General features: G+C 47.4%; 1 pseudogene; it reads left to right on the forward strand.

Moving 5' to 3' along the window:
- The first annotated feature begins 246 nt into the window (after positions 1-246).
- LOC138084655 (ATP synthase membrane subunit K, mitochondrial pseudogene) lies at positions 247-549 on the forward strand (annotated as a pseudogene).
- Positions 550-9,923: the final 9,374 nt, after the last annotated feature.

Raw genomic sequence — 9,923 nt, forward strand, 5'->3', positions numbered from 1 at the left:
GCAACAACAGACTGGTTCCAAATAGGAAAAGGAGTACATCAAGGCTGTATATTGTCACCCTGCTTATTTAACTTCTATGCAGAGTACAGCTTGAGAAATGCTGGACTGGAAGAAACACAAGCTGGAATCAAGATTGCCAGGAGAAATATCAATAACCTCAGATATGCAGATGACACCACCCTTATGGCAGAAAGTGAAGAGGAGCTAAAAAGCCTCTTGATGAAAGTTAAAGAGGAGGCAGTGTCTTCCGGCGGGATAGAGGGGCAGCAGTGTACGGTGAAGGACACAGGCCGTGGAGTTTGAACCCCTTGAAAGATTGAAATCATGGCAGGTCCAGAAGCTGATGCCCAGTTCCATTTCACTGGTATCAAAAAATATTTCAACTCTGACACTCTCACAGGGAGAATGAATTGTGTGCTGGCCACATATGGAAGTATTGCTTTGATAGTCTTATACTTCAAGTTAAGCTCTAAAAAAAAAACTCCAGCTGTGAAAGCAACATAAACAGATTCTGAACTGTACATTATCTGTTAAGTTCCCATGCCTGAAGAAGCTAATGTCAACTCATCATGTGATATTCAATTTGTACAATAAAGTATGAACCTGGAAAAAAAAAAGAAAGAAAGTGAAAGAGGAGAGTGAAAAAGTTGGCTTAAAGCTCAACATTCAGAAAACGAAGATCATGGCATCTGGTCCCATCACTTCATGGGTAATAGATGGGGAAACAGTGGAAACAGTGTCAGACTTTATTTTTTGGGGCTCCAAAATCACTGCACATGGTGACTGCAGCCATGAAATCAAAAGATGCTTACTCCTTGGAAGAAAAGTGATGACCAACCTAGATAGTATATTCAAAAGCAGAGACATTACTTTGCCGACTAAGGTCCGTCTAGTCAAGGCTATTGTTTTTCCCGTGGTCATGTATGGATGTGAGAGTTGGACTGTAAAGAAGGCTGAGCGCTGAAGAATTGATGCTTTTGAACTGTGGTGTTGGAGAAGACTCTTGAGAGTCCCTTGGACTGCAAGGAGATCCAACCAGTCCATTCTAAAGGAGATCAACCCTGGGATTTCTTTGGAAGGAATGATGCTAAAGCTGAAGCTCCAGTACTTTGGCCACCTCATGCGAAGAGCTGACTCATTGGAAAAGACTCTGATGCTGGGAGGGATTGGGGGCAGGAGGAGAAGGGGACGACCGAGGATGAGAATGCTGGATGGCATCACAGACTCGATGGACATGAGTCTGAGTGAACTCCAGGAGATGGTGATGGACAGGGAGGCCTGGCGTGCTGCGATTCATGGGGTCGCAAAGAGTCGGACACAACTGAGTGACTGAACTGAACTGAACTGAACTGAACAGAAATCTTTAAGTCAAAGGATCCAGAGAGAAGAAAGGAAGCTACAAAGAACGAAAACCAGATGGCACCAGCTGGGACCATGCTGGCAATGAATCTGACCTCCAACAGACCCTGAGTCTCATTGTATGTTGATTTTACTCTATTATCATATTAAGTGACACGTCTACTGGTGGCCAGGACCAGACAGGAAGAACCAAAAAAGGATAAAAAGGCAGTGGCAGTCCTCTCCCTCGGAAGAAGCCCTGTTTCTTCCCCCAATGCACATGCCTCCCCAGCATTAGCCTCACTCCTCCTCCTTTGTCTTTACTCTGGAGAATTAAAGCCCTCTCTCTAGGTGGGCGAGAAGCTGATCTGTGAACTTAATTCCCGCTTCTCCATTCTTTGGCCTCTGAATAAAGCCTGTGCTGTGTTGGTCTCGGCTTTGGTTTTATGATCACCTACTTGAACCTGAATGGAGAAAGGAAACCTTCCCTATTGGGGCACAGAGTCTCGGCCAGGCTAGGGCCCGAGAAGGGTCCATACAACTTGGTAACAATCTGTAAGGGGACAGTGGTCTCTGGCTGTAGCGTAGGTGGAAGGCACACTTAAGCTACAGCACTGGCTTTGTGGACAGCACAGCCCCTCAAGGGCCTGGACTGTATGCTCTCCTCCCCCCATGAACTTACAGTCATGACTCGGTGACACTGGCTGCTGGGAGTCCACTCCAGAGGCAGTACTTAGAGCCAGATCAGAAATGCCTTTTTATGGACAGTGTACATAGTAGATATTAGGGCTCTGCTTTGCATCTAGAAACAAATAGAGCTGCTCAAAGCTGATGTGCGCTGTGGACTAGAAACCCACGTCCAGGACAAGAGTTCCCACTGGACCCTGGCTCAGAAGCTTCTGCACAGGTGATGGCCACAGTTCACTTCCTTGCCAAGTCCTCCAGGCCTCCCTGGTGGACACAGCTGGACCCACACCCCATGGGCTCCCCCACCCAGAGTCTAAAGGGCTAATGCTGGCAGGGCCTGGGGACGAGAGCAGTCATTCCACCAATCACCAAAACTGAGCCCATCCCAGGTCCTGCTACAAGTCTGCTCGCATTTGCTCTCTGGATTCTGAAGACAGACCTGCAGGAAACAGGGGCTGTGAGTCCCATGTTGATGGTGTTCTGTGGAATTTCCATGAGACCCCTTTTTGCCCTGTTCTGAGCAAATGACTAGTCAGTGATGCTACCATCACTCCATAAGCAGGCTGAGAGGCTTAAGCTCCGAGAAGCCAAGTAACCCATCCAGAAGGACAGATGTGCAGCCATGGAGTGGGGTCTGTGCCCGCGACTGCCCAGGGTGACTGCCCACTCACAGCAGGCTCACATCGGTTCCCTTTACCCCCTCCCAGGGCCATCTCTCAGAGCCTCCTCTTAGGGGGATTCACTCATCTTCTCTTACCAGGACTCTTGTCTCACAGTCCTGTCTCTGGGATCATCCGGAAGGCTTGTCACTCTGAAGCGGATTCAGTCTCACGTCAGCAGGTCCGCTTTCCTGGATCATACTCACCACCTGCTTGTCCACTCCCAGCTCAGACCAGAAAGGCCCCCTCAGGCCCCGAGCCCCATGGCTCTGCCTGGGTGCTCACTCCCCTCCAGCCTGGTCCTTCCCTCTCACGTCCCCTGCAGGGTCACCAGCAGCTCTCACCACCCAGGGCAGGCTGTCTGCTCTGTCCTGGGGAGGCCTCTGTAGTAACAGGTATAAGAAACAATAGGTTCCTGTGGGGCCTCTCACACACAGCACAGTGGCCAGCACCCACCTACTGACGTCTTCACTCTGGATGGGCCCAGGGTGGGCATGTCCTGGTTCTCATCTTATCCCAGCGCTGCCCACGGGGGCGTCACTAAGCTACTCTGTGCCTGCTGCACAGAGAGAGCGCTCATTCACACGATCCTCCCAAGAGCACAGGGTTCTGGTGGGCAGGTTCCTCCAAGGGTATGCGGCTCACCTGGGCAGGTACCCTGCAGGGCTCAACACCCAGGAACCATGTACAGAGCTCTCGTTGCAGAGCACCCCCAGCCTACCTGTTGGTTGGTCTGACTCTGAGCCCCTCAGAGCAGGACCTGAACTAACAATTGCTCCTGGACAGGTCAGTGACCCTGGGCTTCACATGCAGCCTCCCTCCACCAAGTTTTCCAGAGACTTCCACTGCACCTTGGCACTGGGCCCCTGTTTCCACATACCATCCCTCCTCTCCCTGACCCCTGGGTTCCTCTCATTAGGAGAGGGTCTTCTTGAAATTACCTCCCACTTGTGGGCCAGATAAAATGATTAGAAAACAATTTAGAGCTCCAGCCCATGTCCATCCTGACTCTCAGAAGCCACACCTGTTCCTAGCACCTGGCAGGCACAACAAGGCCCATTTTCTGCAACTGTGAGCCCCTAATGGGGGAGGATTGGCTGACCTGACCTGGCTGGCCAGCCGTTCCCAGGCATGCCTGGCTTGAGGTCTGTAGAAATGGGTGTAAGAGTGCCTGCAGCTGTATTCTACACCATACTTTGTGGGGTGGGTGGGCTGGAGAGAGGACCTTGTGGGTTGCTGTTTGTTATCAGGTCTTTCTAGACCAGGTAAGGAAGAGGTATGTCACCCATACCTGCTGTTGGCCATCTCCCCAGGTGGGGGTGAGGAAGTAAGAGAGAAAGCAGTGGGATCAGGTTAGGACGGGCAACTCAGGTAGGGAAATGGAAAGCTTCCAGAAGAGGCCCCTGGGTCAGGACCATCCTGCCTGGCCTGCATGAGCCAACTCGGCAAGCATGCTGTCGCTCAGTGGCTCCAAGCCCTCTCCTCCCGCCTGTGAGGTCTTTGGTGGTATTTGGGTGTTTTGCCTGGGCAGGGTGGAGGAGGTTCAGGAGCAGCTACCCTGGGGCTCAGCCAAGGTTTACTTAGAGATGCCTCCGTGTGGTCCCCCAGTTTCCCACTGAGGATACTCCTGTGGGGGGTGGAAGGGCTGCTGGCTGCACGTCAGTCCCCACTCCTGACCATCTTCAGAACTGCTCGTCAGTGGAGCGAATATCCTAACTGGGTTTCCATCTCTGTAACTGGTGGCTTCTTAATGAGTGTGAACAGTGACATTAAACGTCCTCAGTCCAGACTGAGACACTTACCACACCACGTGCACAGGTGTAAGAACCTGGGAATGTGTGTGCAGCTGATACCCTAGTGATGGGCTTCAGGCTTGACCCCTCCACATTCTGGGATCCAGCCACTGCTTTAGCATTTCTTGGGGGCCCAGTGCTGACTCTAAGGGTTCCATAATCCAGCCTCCATCTGCCTTTAGTAAGGCCCACACTTCCAGGATCCTACAGAGCAAGGTTTGTGTGGCTGTTCTATGGCTTCTCTAACAAATGACCACAAGCTGGGTGGTTCAAAACAACAGGAGTTCATGTCATTATTTGATCCTTTTTAATCAAGCTGTTTTTAGAAAAGGCAGAGGAACCAGAGATCAAATTGCCAACTTCCACTGGATCATTGAAAAAGCAAGAAAATTTCAGAAAAACATCTATTTCTGTCTTACTGACTATGCCAAAGCCTTTGACTGTGTGCATCACAATAAACTGTGGAAAATTCTGAAAGAGATGGAAATGCCAGACCACCTGACCTGCCTCTTGAGAAACCTATATGCAGGTCAGGAAGCAACAGTTAGAACTGGACATGGAACAACAGACTGGTTCCAAATAGGAAAAGGAGTACATCAAGGCTGTATATTGTCACCCTGCTTATTTAACTTATGCAGAGTACATCATGAGAAATGCTGGGTTGGATGAAGCACAAGCTGGAATCAAGATTGCCGGGAGAAATATCAATAACCTCAGTTATGCAGATGACACCACTAGTATGGCAGAAAGTGAAGAAGAACTAAAGAGCCTCTTGATGAAAGTGAAAGAGGAGAGTGAAAAAGTTGGCTTAAAGCTCAACATTCAGAAAACGAAGATCATGGCATCTTGTCCTATCACTTCATGGCAAATAGATGGGGAAACAGTGGCTGACTTTATTTTTTGGGGCTCCAAAATCACTGCAGATGGTGACTGCAGCCATGAAATTAAAAGACGCTTAATCCTTGGAAGGAAAGTTATGACCAACCTAGACAGCATAATTAAAAAGGGGAGACATTACTTTGTCAATAAAGGTCCATCTAGTCAAGGCTATGGTTTTTCCAGTAGTCATGTATGGCTGTGAGAGTTGGACTATAAAGAAAGCTGAGTGAAGAAGAATTGATGATTTTGAGCTGTGATGTTGGAGAAGACTCTTGAGTGTCCCTTGGACTGCAAGGAGATCCAACCAGTCCATCCTAAAGGAGATCAGTCCTGGATGTTCATTGGAAGGACTGATGTTGAAGCTGAAACTCCAATATTTTGGCCACCTGATGTGAAGCGTTGACCCATTTGAAAAGACCCTGATGCTGGGAAAGATTGAGGGCAGGAGGAGAAGGGGACGACAGGGGATGAGATGGTTGGATGACATCACCGACTCAGCGGACATGAGTTTGGGTAAACTCCAGCAGTTGGTGATGGACAGGGAGGCATGGTGTGCTGCAGTCCATGGGGTCATAAAAAGTCAGACACGACTGAGCGACTGAACTGAACTGAACTGAACTGATCTGAATGGCTGAATAATAATATGTCTAGGTACCCCATCTTCTTTATCCATTCATCTGTGTTCTGCACTTAGATTGCTGCTGTGTCCTATCTATGGTCCTAGTGCAGCTGTGATCATAGGGCTGCAGGCGTCTTTTCAAATTTTAGTTTTCTTCATATCCACACCCAGGTGTGGGATTGCTGGATCCTATGGTATGTCTATGTTTAGTTTTTTATAAGAACCTTCATACTCTTTGCCCAATGGGTGTACCAATTTACACTTCCATCAAGAGTGCAGGGGAGTTCCCTTCTCTCCGCATCCTCTGCAACATGTATTGCTGGAGATTCTCTGAGATGGCCATTCTGACTGGGGTGAGGTGATAGTTCACTGGACTTTTGATTTGCCTTCCTCTAACCATTAGTGATGCTGAGCATCTTTTCAAGTGCTTAGTGGCCATGTGTATGCCTTCTTGAAATGTCCATTGAGATCTTTGGCCCATTTCCTATTGGGTCTTTTTGTTTTATTTTTCATATTGAGCTGCTTGAGCTGTTTGTATGTTTTGGAGATGAATTCTACGTGGGGATCTTTGTTTGAAAATTTTTTTTCCTATCCTGAGTGTTGTCTTTTTCTTTCATTTAGGGTTTCCTTTGCTGTGAAAATGCTGCTAAGGTTAATTACACCCCTTTGGCTTTTTATTTTTTATTACTCTAAGATGTGGATCCAAAAATAACTTGCTGCTATTTACAACAAAGCGCTTTCTATTTTCCTCAAGGGTTTGAGAGAGTCCATCTTCACACTGAGATCTGTAAATTACTTGGACTTTATTTTTGTGTGTGGTGTTAGGGAGTGAGAAATGGAATATTTTCTATGGTATCAGTAAACAAGGATGTCGTAGTCATCAGCAATTGCAGCCTTCCACTGTGAGCTGGTGAGCCCTCAGGGAACTCAGGAACGAGAATATCTGCTCTCTAGCAGCCATCAGACTACAGCCATTCCCTAAGGTGAGCCCTGAGGAAAGGAAACTCAGGATGCGAAAACAGGACACTGGCCCCAGACAGGTGAGGTGCATATGAAATGATCTCAGTGAGCCCTGACTCGTGCATCTTGCCATACACAGAAAAGCACTACATTCCTTCACTCGGGATATCTGGTTTTAACAATAATCTTCTGATATTCAGACTACCTGCCCTTTCTTACAAAATTGTATGTAACCTGACTCCTCCCCTCACCTCCTCAAAGCAGGTCTTGAGATGGTGTCACCTGTGCATGAAGTCCTGAAAATTCCTGCTGAATAAAACATAATCCTCATCTTTTAGGTTGTGAATATTTTTTAAGTCAACAGGAGGTATTGTAATTTCATTCCCATTTTCAGTGTTTAAGGAACCTCCACACTGTCTCCATGGGCTTCCTAGGTGGCCAAATGGTAAAGAACCTGCCTGCCAACACAGGAAACATAAGAGACATGGGTCTGATCCCTGTGTGGGGAAGATCGCCTGGAGGAGGGCATGGCAACCCACTCCAGTATTCTTGCCTGGAGAATCCCATGGGCAGAGAAGCCTGGCGGGCTAGTCCTCAGGGTTGAAGAGAGTCAGAAACGACTGAAGTGACTTAGCAGCAGGCACACTGTTTCCTTACTGGCTGTTCCCAACTGACATTCCAGCATCGATGGAGGAGGGTTCTCATTTGTCCACACCCTCTCCAGCCTTGGTTCTTTGCAGAGTGTTTGACAATGGCCATTCTGACCGGTGTGAGGTAATACCTCATTGCAGTTTTGATTTGGATTTCTCTAATAGTTAGCAAGATTGCTGGGAGAAATATCAGTAACCTCAGATATGCAGATGACACCACACTTATGGCAGAAAGTAAAGAGGAACTAAAAAGCCTCTTGATGAAAGTGAAAGAGGAGAGTGAAAAAGTTGGCTTAAAGCTCAACATTCAGAAAATGAAGATCATGGCATCTGGTCCCATCACTTCATGGGAAATAGATGGGGAAACAGTGGAAACAGTGCCAGACTTTATTTTTGGGGGCTCCACAATCACTGTAGATGGTGACTGCAGCCATGAAATTAAAAGACACTTACTCTTTGGAAGGAAAGTTATGACCAACCTAGACAGCATATTCAAAAGCAGAGACATTACTTTGCTGACTAAGGTCCGTCTAGTCAAGGCTATGGTTTTTCCAGTGGTCATGTATGGATGTGAGTTGGACTGTGAAGAAAGCTGAGTGCCGAAGAATTGATGCTTTTGAACTGTGGTGTTGGAGAAGACTCTTGAGAGTCCCTTGGACTGCAAGGAGATCCAACCAGTCCATTATAAAGGAGATCAGTCCTGGGTGTTCATCGGAAGGACTGATGCTAAAGCTGAAATTCCAATACTTTGACCACCTCATGCGAAGAGTTGACTCATTGGAAAAGTCTGATGCTGGGAGGGATTGGGGGCAGGAGAAGGGGACGATAGAGGATGAGATGGCTGGATGGCATCACCGACTCGATGGACATGAGTTTGGGTAAACTCTGGTAGTTGGTGATGGATAGGGAGGCCTGGTGTGCTTTCATGGGGCCACAAAGAGTCGGACACGACTGAGCAACTGAACTGAACTGAATAGTTAGCAAGGTTGGCATTATTTCCTTTTTTTTTAAAGGATACGAGTGAACCATCTTGCAATTGACTCTTGAACGTCTGTTCTGTGTTTTGATGACCACTCCTGGAACATTTGTTGAAGGCAGGTGTTGTTTACTCACAATCCCATGGGCCTTCTGAATATTAAGTGCCCATCAGCACAGTTTTCGATGTTGTTATGGAAAACGGCCACAAGGCAGCAGCATTTCTTCATGACCCTTTGCTTTTTCTTTCTGTGCAATTTCATTTTGATCTCATATTGAAATAGAGTTGGTTTCCAATGTTGTGTTTGTATAAAGTGTACAGGAACTTAATTCAGTCATGCATAAATGTATACGTATTTTTTCAGGTTCTTTTACTGGTTTACATAAGATCCCAAAAAGTACTGATAAGCAAGAGTTGGAGAAGAGAATAAAAATGCAGCAAGAGGAGGTGGAGGTGTTGGAAAGTAATGCAAAATCCAAGAAATGTAACCCTGTAGAAGCAGGGCTCTACAAATTGAAAGCATGGAAACTGGATTCCAGAATTCCTTACGGTGGGCCGATTTTGCCTGAGAAACCGCCAGAGAAGCCACTCACCATGCCTATAGGCTTTGAATTTGAAACAGAGAAAAGAATCAACCAGCAAAAAGCAAAGAAGGTACTGGGAGATAAACACTTTATGTGAAGCCTTGCCCTTATTGTATCGTTAGGTGTTGTGGGTGTTCCCGAAAGAAACTCCACTCACTGTCCCAGGATTCCTGTCTTTGTTAGGAAGAAGAGAACCCCAAACCCCCCAAGAGGATGAGGAGCAGCCAAGGTAAGAACCCATGATAAGAACCCACAACGGGGTACTTTTTAGGCCTCAAATCCTGGTGAGGAGAACTGTGGAAATACGCCCTTTCTCTTTTGATTCAAAAAAGTCACTTAGAGGAGAAGAAAATAAAACCGTTGCAGGAAGGGGGACACCTTCCAGGGCGCAAAACTGGGCTCTTGTGTAACACTTGGAAATAAGTTGTCCAAGGAGACACATGTGCTGACAAAGCAAGAGATTTTATTGGGAAAGGGCACCCGGGTGGAGAGCAGCAGGGTAAGGGAACCCAGAACTGCGGTCATGTGGCTTGCAGTCTCAGGTTTTATGGTGATGTGACTAGTTTCCGGGTTGTCTTTAGCCAGTCATTCAGACTCAGAGTCCTTCCTGGTGGTGCACGCCTTGTTCAGCCAAGACGGATGCCAGAGAGGATTCTGGGAGGTGGTCGGACATGTGGTGTCTCCTTTTGACCTTTCCTGAACTCTTCCAGTTGGTGGAGGCTTATTAGTTCTGTGTTCTTTAGCAGGACCTCCTGTCATAAAACAGCTCATGCAAATG

This window comes from Capricornis sumatraensis, chromosome 8, assembly GCF_032405125.1.
Source record: "Capricornis sumatraensis isolate serow.1 chromosome 8, serow.2, whole genome shotgun sequence".
NCBI classification, from domain to species: domain Eukaryota; kingdom Metazoa; phylum Chordata; class Mammalia; order Artiodactyla; family Bovidae; genus Capricornis; species Capricornis sumatraensis.